Source organism: Anser cygnoides, chromosome Z (genome assembly GCF_040182565.1).
Source record: "Anser cygnoides isolate HZ-2024a breed goose chromosome Z, Taihu_goose_T2T_genome, whole genome shotgun sequence".
NCBI classification, from domain to species: domain Eukaryota; kingdom Metazoa; phylum Chordata; class Aves; order Anseriformes; family Anatidae; genus Anser; species Anser cygnoides.
The window spans coordinates 39,028,989-39,040,799 of record NC_089912.1 but is presented as its reverse complement, the minus strand read 5'-3'; the positions used below and the strand labels follow the sequence as shown (position 1 = coordinate 39,040,799).

General features: G+C 38.3%; 1 long non-coding RNA gene across 2 annotated transcripts; it reads right to left on the bottom strand.

Moving 5' to 3' along the window:
• Positions 1-213: 213 nt before the first annotated feature.
• Positions 214-7,298, bottom strand: LOC106048837 (uncharacterized). Of its 2 annotated transcripts, none has more exons than XR_007157575.2 (3): positions 6,285-7,298; positions 2,830-2,941; positions 214-2,571 (listed from the first exon to the last, which is right to left on the bottom strand). It is a non-coding gene; the product is annotated as an uncharacterized lncRNA (long non-coding RNA). The 2 variants fall into 2 exon arrangements; XR_001214299.3 differs by having other exon boundaries at positions 6,293-7,290.
• Between the last annotated feature and the right edge of the window lie 4,513 nt (positions 7,299-11,811).

The window sequence follows — 11,811 nt, the reverse complement described above, 5'->3', positions numbered from 1 at the left end:
TGTGAGGATCAGCAACAGGAGTGTGCTACGGGCTGCATGGACCATGGACTGGAACGTGTGGTCACTGGTTATCAGTTAATCACATGTCATTAATAAGCAAATAAACTGCTTCAATCCAAATTTGCTGTAGCACCATGAACTGAGCATCTTTTCCCTGCACCCCTCTGTATCACTTAGAAACAACAGATAGGTTCATTAATGTTTTGTAACACATTATGTTTTAAGATGTATTGTAGACCTTTATTCCACAGGTTCAAAGCCATTATAGACAACAAAGTTACACTCAGTTTACACCAGTGTACTCAAGAATCTGATGCCATGTACTTGTGGAATTTAAATTTATAATTAATATATATATATAAATATTTTGCAAGGGAACATATTTTACATAACTCCTATTAAACATAATGAGAATAGCAGAGTTAAATCAACAGGTATGACAGTAAAAAGATTTCTCTCGATGTTATTTTTGTGTGGTTTTTTTTGTTTGTTTTGTTTTGTTTTTCACTTCTGATCAAACCTTTCTTTAATCTCTTCTCTTCTCTTCTTTCTCTCTTTCTCTTTCTCTTTCTCTTTCTCTTTCTCTTTCTTTCTCTTTCTCTTTCTCTTTCTTTCTCTTTCTCTTTCTCTCTTTCTCTTTCTCTTTCTCTCTCTCTCTCTCTTTCTCTCTCTTTCTCTTTCTCTTTCTCTTTCTCTTTCTCTTTCTCTCTTTCTCTTTCTCTTTCTCTTTCTCTTTCTCTTTCTCTTTCTCTTTCTCTTTCTCTTTCTCTTTCTCTTTCTTTCTCTTTCTCTTCTCTTCTTTTTCACTCCTCCTTTCCCTTTTAATGGAGCTATCTAATTATAGAAATGGAAAGTGAAGAACACTTTGAAACAGATTGTGTTTGCTCTTTTTAGAGAATTTTTCATCCTTTTCCTTGAACTCTACAGACTATACAGCCTCTTGATCTTTTCCAGTCACTTGAACAGCAGGTGGGAAAAAAACAGCTAAGTGTAGAGACATATTTTAGAAACTGCACACAGATAAATATGTTGTTTTGGTGTGCTTATTTTTTATAATAAAAGCAATGCTACATACAAGGTCTTACTGAAAATGCCATCATAAAAGCCACACATATACATGTGAGAGATGTAGTCATAAATGCAATAGGGAAATTATTTTAACGAAAGCACAGAGTTTCATTAACTAAACTCTGCATATTCTCAAGGCTTCTATATCTAAATTACTGCCTCACTTGTCACATAACAAACTGTTCAATAAAAACCTCATTTAGGAGACATCCTCAGGTGGCCCTGTTCTGCCATACAAGAATTTGTTAATGTTTTTCATATTAAAACATTTGAATCATTCTTGGAGTTAAGCCTAGGGGTCTATTGTGAAATATTTACTCCTGCGGATGGAAGAGGGGCTGGTTCCAAATACTTAAGATCCCTTTGGAAAAAAAAAAAAAAAAAACCTCTATTACAAAGAACATTTTCAGTACTGTAGTTTCATGATCATGAAGGAATGAAGTTGATTTTCTATTCGTTGTGAGTCTGGATAGTTCCTGAAGTATGAAAAATGCAAACATCATAAAAGGTGACAGAAAGCAGTTCGAATAATAATAATTAATAATAATAATAATAATAATAATAATAAATTGTCTTGAGCTAGTTGGATTGACAGGTCCCTCAAGGAGAAATGTTGTCCTTACCTTAGGTAACAGATGGTCTCATGTAAATCTGAGAAGCTGCATTTATTAACTGCCTCATAGGAACAGGACTGAAAGGTTTCTTTGTATGCTAATTCCTGCTAGATCACACAGGTGCAGGTAGAGGCAAAAACCAGTAGTGTGAGATCCAGCTCTGAAGCCATATGTTATTCCAGATAAATGCACACTAACTCTTTTTAGCAATGCTATGTACCTTTCACATAAAAGCTAGTTGGTACATCATGTGTCATTTCAGCTACTACCAATGTGCAGTATGATCTCTTGGTATGTCAGGTTCAACATGCAGATGTCTCTCCCTGCAGTTGTGGACTTACCTCTTGACTTAAAATAAGTAAATAAATAAATAGATTGAAAAGTTACAGCTTGATAGATAATGCATTTTATCCCTTCCAGATAAATAATATGCACAGTCTTCAGTTTCCTTCTTGTTGGAATATGGCATGAGCAATTCTTACAGAGTGGATTAAGTCAAATGTAAGGTTCATTTCAAGTAAGTTGTAAACAAATGAAGATGTTCTCCAGCAATCATAGAAACATATAATTCTACAGTAGTACTGTACAATTAATGGAAAAAGGAGAATACAGTTTCACCACACCTAAAGTAAATGTGTAAGTTTGAATGCATTGAATAACCTCATAACCAACAAGTATCAACAGCTTACACTGGTGACTTACAATACAGTCAGAATTTCAGCCTGCAGCTCTGCCTGGGAAATTAAAGATAAAATCTAACAGCAGACTTCTCAGAAGTCTCATGTCAATACTCGTGTTTGATGCATCTTGAGGTAATACAAGTTTGCACAAGCATCCTGTTTCATTGATGTGCCAATGCATCTCTTCTGTTATAGCCTGAAAAGGGAACCTACAAGGGAAACAAAGTCACTAGCTGAAAAGAAAGGGAGGGGAAAGGGAGAGGAAGAGAGAGAGACAGGGACAGGGACAGGGACAGGGACAGGGACAGGGACAGGGACAGGGACAGGGACAGGGACAGGGACAGGGACAGGGACAGGGACAGGGACAGAGACAGGGACAGGGACAGGGAGTGTTCTGAAACATTGTTCTTGTATGTGTTCATGGAAATTATATATCCCTTTGCTTCCCAGAATGTAAGAATACTTACCAGAAGAACTTACAAAGGTCAAACATCTCTGAATGTCTGGCATTCATTTCAGAAATGAACCTGGTGCAGGTTTCAGGATTTCAAAGGGCTTTCCTCCAGCTGAATTTTTTTGCTATTGAGACAGTTCAAAAAAAAGCCATTTTTAAAATCTACAGAATTACTATTGTTGTTGAAACATATTACTTTGAAAGATTTTTAATATCTAAAATATTTATGACCATAATTTAAACAGCACATTTGTTGTGCTGTTTATGACACATATTTATGACCATAATTTAAACATGAGTCCCAAGCAGTTCAAGCAAGCTGAACTTGACCTTGTTTTCACTTTGCAGCCAAGGAGTTCAATGTAATTTATATACTTGACATTATCAAAAAGGTAATATCTAGAATCATAGGAGTGTTGTGGAAAATATTTCTAAGAGCATGTTTCCTAATTAGCACCTTTGAAATGACATGCAAATATAGCTTTTAGCCAATCCCAACTAACCAGCACAGTTTGGACTTCTTTCTTTGCCTCAGCTTTTAGGTCTTTTCCTTTACTTATTCAGCTTTTTAAAATATTGAAGACATACTTAAGTTTCTCTTGCTGCTTTTATGTTAATATTATTTAATTATTAAGTAAAAAGAGAGCAAACAAACATCTACCAGTTGTGAGAAATGTTTAAGGCAAGATTTCCAGAAGTCCAGGACTATCTGAATGGTATCACATAGAATAAAATAAAATGAAACACAACACAGTTAAGCTTTCAATACAATCACAGATACTTCTGACATTATGCCCCTTTCAGGACCCAAATTATCTTCTTTCTATCATGCATAAGTCTTAGAGGCTTAATCAATATAAACATATTGTTGCAATAAGCAGACACAGAAATGAGCTGGAGAATTTGAATTTGTACTGTTGTTGTTTGTGTCTCTCTAAAAAAAAAAAAAAATCAATAATTTAAATTCTCCTAAGAAATGAGAGATGAGTACAGCTAAAAAACACTTTCAAAAGTAAACAAGATACCTCAATACATATGGAGAGCTTATGAATTCTGAGAATATCAATTATACATGTATGTGCCTTTCTAGCTATTTAAATGAAGTTAGAAACCTGTCTCTTTTCTGTGTAACAGTATAAAAACTTTCAAATAACTCAGGTACTAGCAAACCAATAGCAAGACATCATTTTAAAGCTGAGAAAGTCTTAATTGATTATACAGTCACTAGTCCCAGAGTTTTTTCTAAGACCTACAGTAATAATTATTGTAGAATTTTTCTCTGAGTTTAAACATCTAGAGAAACACATACCTGCCCTATAGGACAAAGCTCAAGGAAAGAGGCAATTCTTGTGCAAAACCAAGATATATCTCTTACACTAGACAGAGGTAACTGTCGGAGAGTATGGTATTCAGAAGTGATAAGAAACTTATGGACACATGGGTATCCAGTGCCTAACAGTATGAACATTAAATGAAACATTAATATCATGCAAACATCTCCTGAATGTCAAAATCAGGCAGAATAAATAAAAATAAAAGAAGGTTGCATAAAGTCTACATCTTTTCAATATGTACGGAAAAAAACAAACAAAAAAAAAAACTTCAAAACCAATCTTTCCTATAATGTTTCAGCATTTCCATTTTCATACAGAAAATTATTTTTACAATACTTTTTTTGAAGATAAAGAAGAATTAGGCTACTAATGCTGGAGTTCCATATAGATTCTCACTGAAATCAGGAGCTGCCTGACCCAAAATAAAAATCAATATGATGCTGGAACAGTGAAGATCAAAGTTGTTTGTTTAAAAGCATTTTGCATTCTGCATTGATGTAGGAATTGTGTGACAATGCTAGTGGTTGCTCCTGGAACCTAGTGAACTAATATGTGGATTGTTCCAAGCAATGGAGACAAACAGGACAAATTAAAACCGACCAAACAAACAACAAACCCACAACCTTTGGCTACTCATTTCCACTACCTAAAATTTCCACAGAGACAAGTTTAAGTCTTGGAACAATTGGAAGCTTAGGTTCTTTAGCTGTAACACACATCTAAACATAAGGAAGAAAATGACACAGTTGCAACACCACTAAGAATTAATAGCATATAATTAGATAGCTTACAGACACAGTACAGAGATTTTACTTCTTGTCAAACAATCCCAAATCCAGCTGAACCACTAATGGACTTCAGAAATCAGTAGACTGAATGTCTGGTTTTCCTTTCTCAAGTATCTTAGAAATTTTTGTTTCTATGAATAAGAAAAAATCTGTAATACTGCATAACACAGAACAGTGCTGATTCTGCTGCCCAAGGAGAAACACCAGTGCTTCATCTGGGTTCTTCCTTTAAGGAACAGTTTATTACCCCTTGAAAAAAAGGTGATGGAATCATAAATTCCGCATAGCAGGAATACCTGCTTGAATGCCAAAACAACTCAAGTTCAATTTTTTTTCCACAGCTCAATAATAACTAAACCTTTTATAAGTATCAGATGATCACTTCCAAGGTCAATCTGATAAATGAACGAAGTAGGTAGCCTCTGGTCCTTAAAGAAAAGTCATTATGTGGCATGTAGGAAAAACTTCCTTTATAATATAATGTTGGAATCAGGAGGAGGATGCTTTTGCTGCAGTAATTCAGTTCATGACTTTTTCACTTTGTCAGAATAAAATGTTTTAGACTAGCACTTCAATTTCTTCACATGGTTTAAGAAACAAATCATTGAAAGCTTAGTTTGTTCTGTCGTACATATTGTTTCATGTTTCCATGAAACCTGAAGTATTCCTATCCTTCTCTCTTCACTTCACCATTACACATTTATCATCTTTTTGGAGAAAAAACGCATTTTTTCTAACTTAAAAACATGAAGAAGGCAAGGACTACAGGGCGAACAGTATTTCTCAGCGGAGAGAAAACTTTTACACAGGTGTATCAGTCCATTACGTCTTAACAATTAATAGTCATCATAGTTTCTGTCTGTGCATGTTGGCAAAGTAGGTTCTGACCAATTCTGTAAAACTTTAGGATGTTGTAAAATTATGTTGTTATGTATCCATATATTTTAGAGATTCTTTTGCACATATGGCAGTCCATACATTATAATTAACCAACGAGGTATTTTTTTTATAAAAAAAAAAAAAAAAAAAAGGAACCCCAGACCAATTGTATAAAGTTTGATTGTTTTTGTGGTGGTTTTACCCAGCAAGGCAGCAGAGCTCCACTACAACCATTCTCTCACTCCCTGTCCTCAAGGGGATAGGGGGAGAAAATAAGATGAAAAGGGCTCAAAGGTTGAGGTAAGGACAGGGAGATCACTCCACAGTTATTGTCACAGGCAAAACAGACTCAGCATAGGGACATTAATATAATTTATTGCCTACAATTAATATAATTTATAGATTACAACAGTGAGAACTAAAAGCAAACTAAAAACACCTTCCCCCCCCCATCCACCCTCTTCTACCTTCTCACCGTCAGTGGAGCAGGGGAATGGAGGCTGCAGTCAGTCCGTAACACTTCGTCTCTGCCACTCCTTCATGGTCACTCTCTGCCACTGCTCCCCATGAGGTCCCTCCCACGTGCCGTCCTTCCCGAACTGAGCCTGCGGGGGCTGCCCACAGGCACCAGCTCTTCAAGACCTGCTCCCACACGGCTCCATACCACGGGGTCCATCCATCCCCCAGGAGCAAACTGCTCCAGCACGGGTCCCCCACGGGTGGGCGGCAGCTCCCCCCAGACCCCCTGCTCCTGCGTGGGCTCCTCTCCACGGGCTGCAGCTCCGGCCCGGGGCCTGCTCCTGCGGGGGCTCTCCATGGGCCGCAGCCTCCTCCAGGCCACATCCACCTGCTCCACCGGGGGCTCCTCCACGGGGGGGCTGCAGCGTGGAGATCTGCTCCGTGTGGGACCCATGGGCTGCAGGGGGACAGCCTGCTCCACCGGGGGCCTCTCCCTGCACAGGCCGCAGGGGAACTGCTGCTGCCTGCCTGGAGCACCTCCTGCCCTTCTGCTGCACTGACTTTGCATTCTGGAGGGCTGGTTCTCTCCCATTTTCTCACCTCTCTCTCCCAGTTGCTGTTGCACAACAGTTTGTTTGCTTGTTTGTTTTTTCCTTTTCTGCTCTCTCAGAGGCTCAACCAGTGTCACTCAATACCTTGGCTCTGGCCAGCGGCAAGTCCCTTTTGGAGCCGGCTGGAGCTGGCTCTGCTCTGACATGGGGCAGCTGCTGGGCTCTGCTCACAGAGGCCACCCCTGCAGTCCCCCTGCTACCAAAACCTTCCATACATCAAAAGTGTATTCTTTATTTATTGTTGATTGTTTAGGCATCAGAATACTTTATCTTCCTCTCAGACAGTTTAGATGGCAAGAGATGCTGTCTGTTCAAAATCAAAAAGCATTAAAAATCTCCCAAAATATAACATATTTTTTTAAATCTGACTGTCACACGAAGAGATTGGGTAAGTATTAAACAGTTCCTAATCTAACCAAACCCAACAAATATCATACCCATATCACTTGAAGTTACACATCTTTTTATAATATATCTCAGACAAGTGAGTGATAAGGTTATATGTGACAACATTCTGAGGCTAATTTTCTTGCAGTTGCTTTTATTTTCTTGTCTATAGTGAAAAAAAAAAAACACTATTAAACAGTATAACACATTAATTGGTACCATAATAGATGCAAATGTACTTGGGCAGCTGCCAGTACCAGCAGTCATCATTCAGTGGAGCAGGGACCATCAGGACCATCAACTGAACACAAGGTGAAGAGGTTATGTTTTCAATATATTTCAAAATCAATTACAGTAAGCTAATTAACAGACAGTGCTTTGAGGTTTGCTCTTGAAAAATGCAAATTCCTCATAGGATTTAATAAGTAACAAGTAATATAATCCCTACTTTATATACATACTGCAGAAACATTAGTAGTGCAGACTGCAATAAAATTACGGCTTTTGAATTTTATTAGCTATTTTAATTCAAGTACAGTGTAAAGAGTATTTAAGGTGCAACTAATGCACTAACACTTCATTGCTATTATTATTATTATTATAATGTTACTGTTAGGTGACCTCTTTACCAAGCGGGGTTTTGTTGTTGGTGGTACTCTCTCTGCAATAAATGAATTGTGGTCCAAAGCCAAGAACATGTATTGATCACAGATTTGTCTGCTAACTCAAACCTCATAAGAGTACATGCATGAGAATTACAAGGTTAAAAAGTATATTTTTTTAATCATGGATGTATACACATCTACGGTCTGAGTTTTGTTTGTTGTTTTTTGTTTTCTTTTGGCATTCAGAATCTAAAAGACAGTATCTTCCAAGTAGCTGAGAATTTGAAAGCACAATTTTAGCAGCAGTTTGGCAGCTCTAACCAAGACAATCCTAAAAGATTTGCAAAACTACAGGTTTTTGTTTGTTTGTTTTGTTTTGTTTTCCTGGATAACTGCAACACTGTCTCAACCTTTCAGTTTTGAAACATCCACAGTGTATGTATCAAATCTATGTGTCTGCCCAGAAGAGTATTTCATAGGTGTAGGCAGCTCTGGATTTATTTCATACTTAAACATGGTCAGTATTCAGAAATAAGATACGTCATTCCAGTCTCTGCATTTGGTGCACCACAAAGATCTCCCACCTTGAAAACAGCTGCACAGCTTCAGCAAGAAATCTGGACAGCATCTCTGGCTATGACAGCGTATTTAAAGATTTAAGTCCCTTCATCTGGAGACCCTGGGGGGGTTCCTGAGCTCTGAAACTACTACGCCATAATATAAGAGAAAAGTCCATTCTCATTCTCCTTCTGTTTCAGCACCTGTGTGTTTTCAGGTTCTTGTTATGAAGTAGACGAAGGTCCGTATCACTCTTTTACTCTTCACTTATCGTTTTGGCTGTTTCTGGGAAGAGATATGCTGACAGCCCTGGTTTTGCTTGTTATGTTATTTTGAAATCTGTTAGCAGTACCTAATTTACTTTGCATTGCTTTACAGAGAGCTTTAACACTTCTCTCCAGACCTTTACCATGGGAACTTGATACTTAAAAGTTCATAGCTTCTACATGCGTTGTTTCCAAAACTCACTGTGCAACTTGCTCAGGATTTCAAGGGAAATAAGACATTGGATAAGAAACCTAAATTCTGATTCTCAATCCAGTCCTTTAACCACAAACCAATTTATACTATGTAGAGATATATACACAATGATTAATATACAAAGATGGAACTACTGTACAGAGGTAAAAAGAAGGAAGTAGACTGTTAAAATTCTTTAGCTGTTAGATATGTTATTGGACCAACATCTGCCAATTTTTGCTTGGAACACAGATAAAATCAATATTTTTGTAATGTATCATTTACATATTTATGGTTAACAGCACGCAGAAGAAAAAATATTCAGTCATTAAAGCACTCTAACCATTCTTTTAATGAACACAAAACAAAAATTTCTGTAGTTTCACAGACCGATACTAGGGACCAGAAGTTGGTATGTACAGCTCCCACATGCCATGTGGCACAAGAGAAAAAAAGAATTACGAGACTACTGTCTGGTGAGCTAGAAAAGTGCTTCTCACACTGTGGTACAGAGAACCCCATCATCAGTCTGTAAAGCCAGGTCTGTCATACCAAGGGAGCATCTCCCAGGCTCCAAGCAGAGATACTGCAGCTGCAGCCTGCTCACTGTTCTTTCAGTGAACCTAGAGGATTTTTTAAATTAGCTAAACAACACCAGTTAGTAACAAGCACAGCGCTGAAACTCTCATGGCTGCCTCCATACCCTTGGGTTCACTTCACAGCTTGGCCTGCCAGACATAGGGTTCAGTGGTTAAAATAAAAATCATAGATGGTGTTCAGAAGGGCAAAAGACTCTTCACTCACCCAGTGTTTACCACTGGACAGGCTGGAAAAACACACCTTTCAGCCCCAGGTGCATACAACAGCCCTGCTGGAGCGCAAGCAGCATAAGGCAGTGTTCCTTCATCTCATTAACCAAGTGGCAGAGCAGAACCAGTCAGGAGAGTCCATCAGTCTTGAATGGGAAACAGGCAAAGAAGCAGACAGCCTGGGATGCCACACAGAGGCCTCATGCCACTCAGGATTGCAGCTTTCATCAGTGAAAGAAAGGATTGTTATCAATTTTCCAGGGAAAAAGAAAAACTATATGAGGAAAAGTTTTCATGCCCTGAGTCCTCCCCACAAATGTCGTCTCACTGTTAATTTCCATCCCAAGCTCTATGCAGACAAACCAATATTTTGAAAGAATCAGGAAGTATACCCATCACCTTTTATTGTTTGTTATGAAACCCACTAACTCATCACTTCCCCCCGGTGGCAAAGAATAGTGACAACTGACTCCCCCCTCTGACTGTGGCAGTACAATAAATAATCCATTGTGCACTCTTTTTCTTTTGGTTGGTTGGTTGGTTGTTGTTTTTTTGTTTGTTCGTTTGTTTGTTTGTTTGTTCGTTTTGTTTTACACAGACTAAGATCAAGAATGTGAACACATAGAAGTTTACACTGTTTGGATCGAGATCCCATTTATTATGAGGTGTGATCAGCTCCAGCATCAAAAATATAAGTTTTCCCCATAAAATGATGTGGAAAGAGGTGGACAGTTACTTAATAGCAATAAGATGGTGTCTTAAACTTCTTTTCTTTGATAGGTATTCATTTTATCTATGGAATATAACCACAAATAAAAATGAACACAACAGCCCACCGCAGGGGAGGTCTGCATACATCATGAGAATCTGTGCATAAGACATAGGTGTTTGAGACCACAAGATGGGAACACAAGATATGCTGCAAAAGGGTCCATGTCTGAGTGTTCCATGAGAGCACATCACACCTCTTTGGAACACCTCTTTGGAGATCTGATTAATTGCCTCAGTTCTCCAGCTTCAATTTCAGATATATAAATCAAATTACTGCACGTGAGCAGTCCTGATATACTGGTTAAACCCAGCCAAGACTTTATGTGCTGGAGCTAAATTTACAAAAGCCTTTAGGAAGCCTGTTATTACAAAGTTGTAGTTTTTATTTATTGCAAGGAATGTCTCATTTTATTCCAATTTCTAAACAGATTTTAAGGAATTTGGACTTGCATTGATTATTTCATCCTTTTTCCTATTTGCCTTGGGGTCATAAGACCAAACCTCTCTCTGTTCAGCTCTGGGGACTCCAACATAAGGACGTGGACCTGTTAGAGTGGATCCAGAGGAGGGCCCCAAAGATGATCAGAGGGCTGAAGCACCTTTCCTATGAAAACAGGCTGAGGGAGTTGGGGTTATTTATAGAAGAGAAGGCTGAGGGAGAGACTTCCAATACCTAAAGCGGGCCTGTAGAAGAAATGGGGAGAGACTCCTTGTCAAGGAGTGTAGCAATAGGACAAGGGGGGATGGTTTTAATCTAAAAGAGAATAGATTTAGATTAGATATAAGAAATTTTTCACTTTCAGAGCAGTGAGACACTAGACAGGTTGCCCAGAGAAGCTGTAGATGCCCCTTCCCTGGAAGTGTTCAAGGCCAGGTTGGATGGGGCTTTGAGCAACCTGGTCTAATGGAAGTTGTTCCTGTCCACGGCAGAGTTGGAAGTTGAAGATCTTTAAGGTGCCTTCCAACCCAGACCTTTCTAGTATACTATGGTACAGTGAAATTTTCTGTGTAATTCTATTTTTGACACTGATCTTTGGATTTCACTGATATTGTCTTGTTGGTTGATAGACAGCAATGACATCCCAACCTTCACAGGTTTCTTGGTCACTCTTAAGGATCTTTTCTGCAGATAAGATCTCTGGAAGACTGTTCTTTGAAAAGATATCCAGAGAAGTACATCCTATTAGAGTAAAATATTTAAAATAAAAAGTCTTGAATACATTCCTGTGTGCTGCAGTAATAATTGTCGGTCTGTTTTTTTCACTAGATAAATGGTGAAAGCAAGGTACCATCTTTTCTGCTGTTTGAAATTTTTGGAAGAAAGAAGTAGATAGA